The sequence below is a fragment of the Pogona vitticeps genome, chromosome 5, assembly GCF_051106095.1.
Source record: "Pogona vitticeps strain Pit_001003342236 chromosome 5, PviZW2.1, whole genome shotgun sequence".
NCBI lineage: Eukaryota > Metazoa > Chordata > Lepidosauria > Squamata > Agamidae > Pogona > Pogona vitticeps.
The window spans coordinates 76,636,532-76,648,549 of record NC_135787.1 but is presented as its reverse complement, the minus strand read 5'-3'; the positions used below and the strand labels follow the sequence as shown (position 1 = coordinate 76,648,549).

General features: G+C 40.5%; 1 long non-coding RNA gene across 1 annotated transcript in view; it reads left to right on the top strand.

The window, feature by feature from the left end:
* LOC140707498 (uncharacterized) overlaps positions 1-11,051 on the top strand; it is a 93,046-nt gene extending 81,995 nt beyond the window's left edge. The window contains exon 2 of the long non-coding RNA XR_012087600.2: positions 7,689-11,051. This is a non-coding gene — a long non-coding RNA (uncharacterized LOC140707498). The remainder of the gene's footprint in view (positions 1-7,688) is intronic.
* Positions 11,052-12,018: the final 967 nt, after the last annotated feature.

Below are 12,018 nucleotides of genomic sequence, written 5' to 3'. Positions count from 1 at the left end.
AATGACTCCATCATTCACTTCCTTATCTGTGTGCTAGTCATGTAGATTGCAGGCATGCTTAATATAAGCTCATATCCAAATCATTGCCCTTCTCACTGCCTCTTGCCAGCTGTTCTCCTAGCTAATTAGTTAATGCTTCCTGAATCACTCTTTAATCTCCTGTAAGCTGCCAAAGCAGATGCATTCCATCCAGATGTGATGACCACGTGAAATTTCCTTTCTTCTCTTTTTCTTCTGTTGTTGCAATTGATATTGTTTATCAAGTGCTTCACAAGATTTTTCTGCTTAGTGAAGCATGGAAACATTGCTACTACAGTCCTTCTTGTATGTGCAAGAAGGAAGGAAGGAAGACAGGAAATGGCTGCCTTTCTTCAACAGAACCTAGCTAGAAGGGCACCAAGAAAGGTCTATGTGGCCATTACTAAAGACACTATCCTGTTTCCCGAAAAATAAGACCTGACCTGAAAATAAGCCCTCGTATGATTTTTCAGGATGCTTGTAATATAAGCCCTACCCCAAAATAAACCCCAGTTAAGTCATACCCCGCCCTCCACCACTGCGCCGCAACCAGAATATGGCATGACTGTATTTGAATAAATGTAGATTGTTGTACATGAAAAAAAAATAAAACATCCCCTGAAAATAAGCCCTAATGTGTTTTTGGAGCAAAAATTAATATAAAACCCCGTCTTAGGGTCTTATTTTCCGAGAAACACGGTAGTGGTTGTTATGTGCTGTCAAATCACTTCTAACTTGATTGTAATAGGGTTCTCAAGGTGCATGAAATGTTCAAAGAGTGATTTACCACAGACTCCCCCAGTATGTTTCTATGATTGAGCAGTGGTTTGAACCTATATTTCCTGAGTCCCAGTTTGGCACCCCGCCCAATACACCATACTGGATGTCAAGGAGAGAAAAATGTCACACCCAAAATCCAGCTTTTCCAGAACTGTTTTGGAGGAGGGACTCAGCCAGAGGCAGCTGTCTTAGACTTTTTGGCTTCATATACTCTAATGCTGCTTACCATTGAGACCAGTAAATCTGAGAACACCCATAGATACAAGGAAATATGTTTCCATAAATGCCTGTAATCATTGGCCAGCATCAAGTTGGTGCAACTATGCTGTGTTAGTGCTTTGATGATCCTATCAACCGGAGTAATGCTACAGCCATTTTTGGCAAATTCAGAACTTCCTATTCCCTCCCTTACCAGATTCTGGGGACTCCTAGGGATCCCCTTCATCCTAGGAAGCCTTTGGGACCTGCAGAACATGTAAGGAATGATTTAAAGCCAGAAAATCACCACTACAGTATACAGGATCAAAACCAATGGTAGAGATTTTCTGGTATTAAATCATTTCCCACCCTATTCTCTCACTCTCAAATGCTTCCTAGGATGAAGGAAATCTCTATGGATTCCCCAGAATCTGGCAGAGGGGAATAGGAAGTAAGTAAACTTCTGCCCTAAAGTTGAGCACCTGGAATGTTCAGACAATGACCCCTGGCTTTTCTGACAACGGCTTTTCTGATGACCTGCAGGAAATAGATGATGTGTGCAAGACAGCTGTCATCGACGTGGCACTGAGTAGACTGCAGATCGACATTGTTGCCCTGCAAGAGATGAGATTGACAGACTCGGGATCTGTCAAAGAAAAAAAACTTCTCATTCTTCTGGCAGGGAAAACCATTGAAAAAGATCAGGGAATATGGTGTTGGCTTTGCAGTCAGAAATACTCTGCTGAGATCCATTGTTCCACCTACTGAGGGGAATGAAAGAATCCTGTCTCTGCAGCTCCACTCATCAGCGGGACCAGTCACCCTCACTAGTGCATATGCACCCACACTGTCATCCACAACAGAACTGAAAGACAAATTCTACAACAATCAGGCAGTTAGTATCAAAAAAGTCCCTGAGAGAGAGCCACTGTTCATTCTCAGAGACTTTAACACTAGAGTTGGTGCTGATCACAATTCTTGACCCACTTGTCTTGGCCGTTTTGGCATTGGGAAGATGAACAAAAATGGCCAACGCTTGCTCGGGTTTTGCTGTTCTTAGGGTCTTTGTGTCAGCAACATGTTCTTTAATACGAAGCTTCAACACAGAGTTTCCTGGAGACATCCAAGATCCAAGCATTGACATCAGATCAATTTGATCCCCACTAGATGTTCTAGCCTTCCTAGTATCACAATCACACACAGTTACCAGAGTGCTGATTGTGATACTGGTCACTCCCTGGTGTGTAGTAGAGTAAAACTGTGAACAAAGAGATTGTATCTCACGAAAAATGAAGGAAGACCACGTATTGACATCAGCAAGACTCGCAATCAAAGAAAAGTGGAGGAATTTGCCCACACACTTGAGGAAACCCTTCCAGGCCCAGATGATGCAAATGTACCTGAACGATGGGAACATTTCAAGAACACTGTGTATAATACCACCTTGTCCACATTTGGCAAGAAGACCAAAAAGATGACAGACTGGTTCAATGCCCATTCAGAGGAGTTGATGCCAGCCATCGAGGATAAGAGGAGAACTCTAGCATCATACAAAACCTGCCTTAGTGAGTACAACTTGCAGGCTCTTTGAGCTGCCTGTAGCAAAGTCCAACAGGCTGCCAGGAGATGTTCCAATGATAGCAGCGGACACAGGTAACATCAAAGGAATGTATGATGGTATTTAGGTCCAAAGCAGAAGAAATCTACTCCCTTGAAGTCTGCTACAGGTGCGATCATCCAGGACCGAGCACAGCAGATGGACCACTGGGTGCAGCACTACTCTGAACTATATTCCAGAGAGAATGTAGTAACCAAAGAAGCATTAAACAACATTGAGTGCCTGCCTGTCTTGGAAGAGTTGGACAGCGAACCAACTTTAGCAGAAATAAAAGCGGCCTTGGATTCCCTTACCTCTGGCAAGGCACCTGAGAAGGATAACATCCCTGTTGAAGTGCTGAAGTGCTGTAAAGAGATCATCATGACCAAACTGTATGAAGTCTTTCATCTTTGCTGGAGGGAAGGCGGAGTACCACAGGACATGAAGGATGCAAACATCGTCACATTGTATAAGAACAAAGGAAACAGGGGCAACTGCAATAAGTACCGTGGCATCTCTCTTATCAGTATTGTAGGGAAGCTGCTTGCCCGTGTTGTGTTCCAGGTGCTTGCAGACAGAGTCTATCCAGAATCACAGTGTGGATTTCAAGCTAATGGATCCACCACTGACATAGTATTCTCCCTCAGATAGTTGCAAGAGAAATGTAGGTAACAACGACAGCCACTCTTTGTGGCCTTCATGGATCTCACAAAGGCCTTTGATTTGGTTAGCAGGGATGGCCTTTTAAAAATACTTCCCAAGATTGGATGTCCACCTTGACTCCTTAACATCATCAGGTACTTTCATGAGTTAATGAAGGGCACTGTATTTTTTGTTGGCTCAACATTAGATGCCTTTGACATCTGAAGTGGAGTGAAACAGGGCTATGTCCTCTCACTGACCCTGTTTGGGATCTTTTTTTGCTGTCATGATGAAGCATACCTTTGGAACTGTAACAGAAGGTGTCTATCTCTGGACTAGATCAGATGGAAATCTCTCTAATCTCTCTAGATTGAGTCCAACTGAAATGCATGCATTGGCAAAGCAGCTACCATTATCTCTAGGCTCACAAACAGAGTATGGCTCAATAAGAAGCTGCTGGCATATACCAAGATCCAGCAAGAATGGGGGAGCAATGTCATCTACATGGAAGTAATCCTTAACAGTCTCGAGACTGAATGATGCTTAATCTAAAATCTAAATGAAGCTTAATCTAAAATCTAAATGAACTGGGTTACTGACATTCTGTGTGCATCATTATTTTAAGGATTACTTCCATGTAGATGACATTGCTCCCCCATTCTTGCTGCAGTGGGAAACAACAGAGCACCTAGGGATGGTTTTATCTGATGTTTCACCCATTCTAAGTTTTGTTCCACTTTACAATAAGTACTGACAACATGCAATACAAATCCAACCAAACTGCCTTTGATAAAGGTAAAGGAAAGTTCAGTCTAAAGGGGGCGGGGTGGGGAAAATTCTACCTTGCAATTTTCAAAATGCCCTAGGGATGTTTCTGTGATCATTTCTAAAATCTTTTAACCACCTGGATTAAAAGAGCCTCCAACTGTGCAGCTGAAATACAAGGAAATAATCCTGATGCTCCTGCTCTGTAGGATAAATTCAGGTCAAGCAATAGCAGAGATGGGGAAACCCCTGACAGTGGAATGAGTGCTCCGGGCCTTCAAATATATGGGGGGGGGCGAGATGCTGTGGTGATGAAATTTGGCAGTTTGGTAGCAACAAGAAAAATGCATAGACACAGTTGAAACTCCTCTGTTGAATGAAACAACTTTACTTTCTTACCAGACCTTCTCTTGGTAGGGTACTCTGTCATGACTGGCAATCCAATGATGATGATTATATAAGAAGTAAGTACAATCAGTTTTATACATCCAGAAGCAAGTCATAAACATGCTTTCTTATCTACGGCTGAATCCTAGTCAGAGTATCAGCATTTGAGCCTCTATACTGTGTCTCAGTATTTTTTTTTAGTATGCACCAATAATACAAATACAATTTGCAATGTAAACAAGCCAACCAGCATAGATCCATCTGTCAGACAGGCTTAGGTTTTGTCTGGTTTTTAAAAAGGAAGTGTCAAAAACTATGACTCATTGATTTTCTATTGATGCAGAACATTTTGTTGCCAAGTCACTATTCCTAATTTAATTGTCTAATCTTAACCATCACATTTATCAGTGTCTCTATAGAGTAAAAACAACAACTTAAAGGACTGAAGTGGCAAACTAATTAGAACTGCAGTTGCACAATAGGCTACCAGCGCATCTTTGACACAACTTCTCTCTGCCTTTCCCCAGAGCTCTGAAAACTGAGGCTCTGAAGAAGGGACATTAATCAAGTATTTTATGGAAAGAAATAGCTTCCATCAATTAAACTGCAACAGAGGAAATAGAACATAATTAGACTAAATGACATTTGTAGGCTTTTGAAAGGATGACATAAGTCAAATTAAAGTACCATAGAATTTGAGTGGCTGCTCAAGATGACCATTCCTGAAGACAATGTATCTTATTAGTTTTCTGTGCTCAGACAGTTTCATTCTTCATCGGTTCCATGCATATATGATCAGAACTTCAAAAATATGAGCTACAGGCACATGGTGATTCCACATCATGTATGTATCTGCACATACAGTAGGTGTAGATTGGTATGCGTAGCAACTGACAAGCGTTTTGCAAGTTGGGTCTGTGGCAGGAGAGTCTGTTAGAACAGTTGGGAGGGAGGACAGAGGGTGTTTGAATGGAACTGTGAATTCATTAGTTGATATGCTGCCTGGCTATAGATAAAGGTTTTGTGTGAGAGAATGAACAGTTTAGTTTTTTTGTTTAAGGAGGAGAAAGTGTAGAGAGTTAGTTAAGAGCAATTAAGTTTTAGCTGAGTTTTAGTCTGAATTTGAGGCAGAAAGAGCTGTCAAGCAGATGAGAGCTCAGGTTTCAAGGCAGTTAAGTAAGGTTTAAATTTACGGAAGTGGTTGTTAAACCAGAGAGTTAGAAGAGCTGTCGGATGTTAATTAAGAATTGAGTGACACAGAAGGAACCTCCCAAAGAATATGAGAACTGTGAATATATTTGGGCATCCCCTGGACAACAACATTACCCTGTCAGCTGATCTTTCCATTCCAGAAGCACTACTGGATTGCTTCTGACACAAACAAAGAAGTTAAGACTGGTCTGATAGTTTTTAAAGAAGTTGTGGAAATGTAGTATGTTCTCATTGGTAGTTGTGTAAAAGCAAGCATCCATATATAAAAATATAAAGGACTTTGTATGTTTAAACTTGCAGGGAAGGGGTTAAATTGCAGTATCACAGCCAATTCCTGCTTGTGACCCAGATTCAATCACAGGTACCTGGCTTGAAGTTCACTCAGCCTTCCATCTTTCTGAGGTCAGTAAATTGAGTATCCAGCTTGCTGAGGGAAAGGGGGCATTGTGTAGCCTGCGTAATTAAATTGTAAACCACCCAGAGAGTGCTTTAAGTCAGTGTCCCCAACCTTGGGCTTCCAGATGTTCTTTTTTATATATATATATTTTAAACTACTGGGAATAGGGTAGGGAATACAAAAGGTAAAAGGAAATGGAAGGAAGGGGCAAAAGATTTTAAGGATAGGAGAACACAGAGTATACAATCATCCAATCTATTCATATTAAGTATACAAGCATCCAATCTATTCATTTTTCAATAAAAAATCAACTTTCTACTTTTTTAAACTATTTGATTACCCTCTAGCTATCAATTTACATTTATGTTTTAGTTTAAATCTAAGTTACTCCAACACTATCAGGAAACTGAGACTATTTGTAAAATACCTCCCCTCTTTCAATTTCCTTCTGTCTTGGACATACATTCATCACACCTGAAACAGTATCCATTTCTGTAATTTCCCATATTTTCTCAGTATGCTTCTCTTGTTTCCGTGACTCTGTTTTCTTCCAGTTTTTGGAAGAGAAGGATGAATCCAGGACAGTAATCCAATTTTTAACATCACATTTTCTGACTGTTGTAGCTAAATAGCTCATTGGGTAACTCTTTATCCCATCTATGTTACCTGGCATTGCACTCAATAAAAGCAGTTCTGGAGTTAGTACAGTTTCATGTAACTGTTATTTAACATCTGATAACTTCTCTTTCATCAAATCTTCCATCTGGCCGAGACACTCATTTACCTGCTGAAATCCTGTTATTATCATTTGCATGGTGACCTGCCATTCTTTATCTGACAAAGTCCCCAACATTTGATATTTTAATTTTTCGGATGCCATTTCCATCTTTCCAGATTCTTTCCAGAAACACAAGATTTTTCCGTCTTATTGTCTCTCTTTCTGCCTTGAACCAGCCTGCTGTTTAAGAATCAGTTTCGTTTTTGAAGAAGCAGGCTGGTAAGCAAGACTCGCCGCTCCTTATCTTCTTTTGGCCAAGTATTTTCACTCAAATTTCTTTTTCATCTTAATGGGATTGTTCATAAATCAAAGGCTTCGACTTACTTTGTTATTGTATATTTTCAACCGTATTTTTTGTTCTCCTCTCCTTGGGGGGTGGGGGTGGAGTTACTCACAGCTCCATGCCAAAATGGCTCATGCATCCGATCTGTGCTCGGGTGAATTTTCAGAGGGAAGAAATATCAGGTTGTTGCCCAATCTTCTTCCTTCTGTTGCTCACCAACTGCTACAGAGAGATCTCTCTTGGTCTCCCCTTCGATCCTCCATTTCTAGAGGGACCCCAGACCGGGTGGTTCCAGCTTTTCCTGGGAGCTATTCCCAGGAGCTGCTGACAGCACCGTGATGAAGCTCCACCTCTCCTGGCCTCCAGATGTTCTTGATCTGCAACTCCCAGAAGCCTTCACCACCACCTCTGCTAGCCAGGATTTCTGAGAGTTGAAATCCAAGAATATTTGGAGGCCCAAGGTTGGGGACCACTGCTTTTAGTGCTATGGGGCAGTATATAAGCAACATGCTTTGGTTTTTTTTTTTTTTTTTAAGAAAGACAGCAGTAAAGTAAATGAGATTCTAGCTGTTTGGTAGTTTAATGGCTTGTAATAATGAACCTTATTCATTTGTGTTTGTTTTAATAAAAGGTTCTTTCTTTCTTTCTTTCTTTCTTTCTTTCTTTCTTTCTTTCTTTCTTTCTTTCTTTCTTTCTTTCTTTCTTTCTAAATCCTGTTTGGTATTCTTGAAAATAGTAATTACAGGATATTCTACTAGACATGATACCCAATGTGATATAGTGGATAGATTGATGGGCTGTAACTCTGGAGAACAGAGTTTGAATCCCCAAATGGCCATGGAACTCACTGGGGGAGTGGAACTGATGAAGCCACTCCATAAATATCTACTTGAAAGATAATCATACAGAGGAGGGGCAGGATCTGTTTATTTATTTATTTATTTTAAATATTGCTATGCCATCTTTGTCTCCAAATGGACCCAAGGTGGCTTAAATCACTAAAACAGTATTTAAAAGCTAAACCAGTAAGTATACAAATATTTAAAAATTCATTAAACAAGTACTATATTATATCTGTTCTTGATCATCCCAGAATGCAGGACAGGTAATAATGGGTTCAAGTTACAGGAAATCGGATTTAGGCTGTATATCAGGAAAAACCTAACAGAGCAGTACAACAATGGAGATCAGGTGATGGTGAGCACTCCAATGCCAGAGACATTCAAGACAAAATTGAACAACCATCTGTCAGATCTGCTTTGATTTGGATTCCTGCACTGAGCAGGGGTTTGGACTCAATGGCTGTATAAGCCCCTTCACACTCAATTATTCTATGATTCTGTGATCCTAGAACAGGGGTGGACAACTGTGTGGTGTTGGAGGGCTGCATTGACTTCCTACAGGTCCTTGGCAGCCCACCCTTTCCCTGAAGACACCATCATTGTTACTGTTGCAGTTTTTGCTGAAATCTGGTGGAAACTGTGGCAGCTCTTTGGCCAGAAGAATACCATCCTACTGTAGCATAATGGTACAGTATCCCCCAGTATAGGTAGGGGGATCCTGGGAGTTGTAGTGCAAAAATTAACTGCCAAATTCTGACCCTGGGAGAAGACAGGGCAACATGGCACAATTTCCTCTCCCAACACTAAAGGAAACAACAGCAAGGTAAGAAACCACACTTTTCCAGGCATGAGTGTTACCAATTTGATTGCAGCAACAACAGAGAAGCCTGTGGTTGCAAAAAAGAAAGAAGAAAAATAAAAGAAAGGGAGAGAGAGAGAACAAAAACAGAAAGAAAAAAGGAGGAAGGGGTTGTCAAACTTCCAATGTTTTTCATAAAGGTGGGAAGAGAGTGCAGATTATGTCTGGATGTTCCCATGTTTCCTATTCAGTACAAATGTGGACACCCATTGAAGAAACCTGGTTTCCCCATGCATGACACAGTAACCACGAGGGGCTTATCTCGGGTCATGCTGATTCGCCATATGCAGTCTGGGAAAGGCTGAAAAACCTGGCTCCGGTTTTTAACATGCCATTAATATCCAGGTTAGACTAGAGCACATTCTCCACATTGGCATGTCTCTGTAGGTGGTTCAGAAAATACAAGCCAGAGGTTGTTGGTAGGACAAGCAAAGTATATGATCCCAATATTATACCAACTTCATGGTCTATTCCTACATTTCTGGGCCTGCCACTTTTTATTGTTATGGTTGTCTTTGTTGTAAATAGTTTTGCACTAGGTTACTTTTAGGACCACATTGACCTATGAGAACTAACTCACACATTGAAATTATCTTCAGAGACACTGCTTGTATGCCCACCAGTAATTAGCATGCTGGTACAAAGGAATAGGCATTCTTTACGGTCACCACGTGTTTGTAAGGCTCAGCTTCTACCAAGATGCAAATGACGTGAACATTGCAAGCCTGCATATGGACATCAAATATCTACTTGTTTTAAGTTTTTTTCCACTCTTGTAAGTATTTCATTGTCTTGCTATTTCATTTGGTGCTAAAATACTATATTTATTAAAAAAATCATACTTGGCAGAATTGATTATTGTTATTTATTGCTATTATACTTTTATTGTATTTGTTACTGGCTCCTATTGCTGTTTTTCAATATGGCAAATGATTATTTGTTTTGTTTAAAATTGTGGTTGTTTTATTTTGAAATGCATTAAATAAAAAGCAACCAGTCCTGAAAGGCAGCCTAAAAGTATCTTGTTAAATCAATGTGATTTATATAAGTATTTACTCACTGTTCCGTAACTGATTCAGTGGGTCTACTTTAGTAGAATTGGAAGCAGGCCAATACATAAGCAAATAAAATAAGCAACAAATTAAGCATAAACTAAATGGTCAGTTATACCACAATCTGATACTGTCCTGTTGCTTTGCTCTTCCTTCATTTTGATGGGGGAAGACTTGTCCCTGTTCTCTGGCTGGGGGACACAAAACAGACCACAGAGCGAATCTGTTATAGTACTAACAGTAAACTTTATTGGTTGTTGTGGGTGCTACTCCTGTCCTCTGAAGATGCCGGCCGCAGAGACTGGCAAAACTTTAGGAAGAACAACCTTTAGAACACAGCCAAAGAGCCCGAAAAACCCACAATAACCATTAGATCCCGGCCGTGAAAGCCTTCACAAATACAATAAACTTTATTGCTTTTGAAAGCCATAAAATCACTGACACACACACACACACACAGTATGACTATAGTGTCACCAAATACAGTGGTGCCTCGACTTATGAACTTAATCCATCCCAGAAGATGTTTGTAAGTCGAATCAGCATTTCCTGGTGAAATGCACTGAAATCCGATTAATCCGTTCTGGCTGTTTTTTGTTTGTATGTAGAGGCACCAGCTGTAAGTTGAAGCATTAGTTCCCATAGGAACTAATGCAAAGCCAGTTAATCCATCCTCTACCATAGGGGGAGAATTTCTTTTTTAAAAAACCTAAGATGACTTTAAAAAAAAGGGCAGGAAAGGAGGAAGGGAGGGAACAATGGGGAAAAGAAGAAAGAAAGAAGGTCATCACTCGGGCACACAGACCCCTCAGACAAAGGTTTGTGATTTTAAGCACAAAAAGAGAGAAGACAGAGAGAGAGAGAGAGAAGACAAGGGGGGGGAGTTTGGAGTCTAAAACACACTTTAAACCCACATATGCTAAACCCACACATTTTACACCAACACATTTTATGGCAACACATTTTAAACCAAACCAAGCAACATTTTAGGGCCCACCAGCCAGCACAGACCTTTGCAAAAACATTTCTGATTTTAAAACCAAAAGACTAAGCTCCATTTTAGAGCCCACCAGCCAGCACAGCGCTTTGCAAAAACATTTCTGATTTTAAAACCAAAAGACTAAATTCCATTTTAGAGCCCATCAGCCAACACAGACCCTTGTAGAAAGGGTCTGTAAGACGCATCAGCGCATAGAAACAATCCCAAACCCAATCTGCAAAAACCCTGTACAGAAAACAAACAGAATCAGAAATGCATGGAGAACAAAACAAAAAAGCAAGGGAAGCATGCAGGAACCATTGCAAAAGCACAGAAAACAAACAGAGTAGATCAGAAATGCACAGAGAACAAAGGGACAAGGTCAGAAATGCACAGAAATCAAAGGAAAAAGCAAGAGAAGAATGCAGGAGCCATTTCAAAAGCACAGAAAACAAATGGAGCAGATCAGAAATGGAAAGAGAACAAAGCAAAAAGCACGGGAAGCATGCAAGACACATCAAAAATGGGGGGAACCCCCAAAAAGCAACCAACCCCCATCAGAAATGGGGGGAAACCAACCAACAAACAAACACCCCAAGACCCATCACAGCACAGAAACATAATCCCCCCAGCTAAAAACCATGCTCCAAAAATACCCAGAACAGTTTTTAAAAAGTATAAAGCAGCACCTTACCTTAGCAGACAGCCTCCTCGGATTGCACTTTCTAACTGCCGGGGTGAAAGAGCTACAAAGAAGCAGCCTCATCGCCACCTACAGTTAGCTATTTGAATTTCCCACCCTTTCCCCCTGCCTTTTTGTGTTTCTAAGTGGAATCTCTGGTTGCAAGTCGAAGCAAAATTTTGCTTCATAAGTCAAAATGTTTGTAGGTAGGGGCATTCGTAAGTTGAGGCACCACTGTAATAAAACAGTTTACTCTTTTACAACTCTAAATGGAAAGTTCCAAAGTAACAACTCAACATGTGCAGGAATGCATAAATAAAAACAACTACTGAACAGCAACTACAACAGAGACAGCTTTCTCTGTTAGGTTGTATAAACTATGTGTTCAGGAAATGTTTTATGTGTTAAAACACCTCTGTTTGACTTGAATCAAAGAATTTAAACTTTCTGGATCTGCTCTGATGCCCAATTATGCACACCTCAACGTTCCTCATTTTCTCTCTTTCCCCTCCATCTCGTTTACAATTCATCTTCTTTTAACATTGGT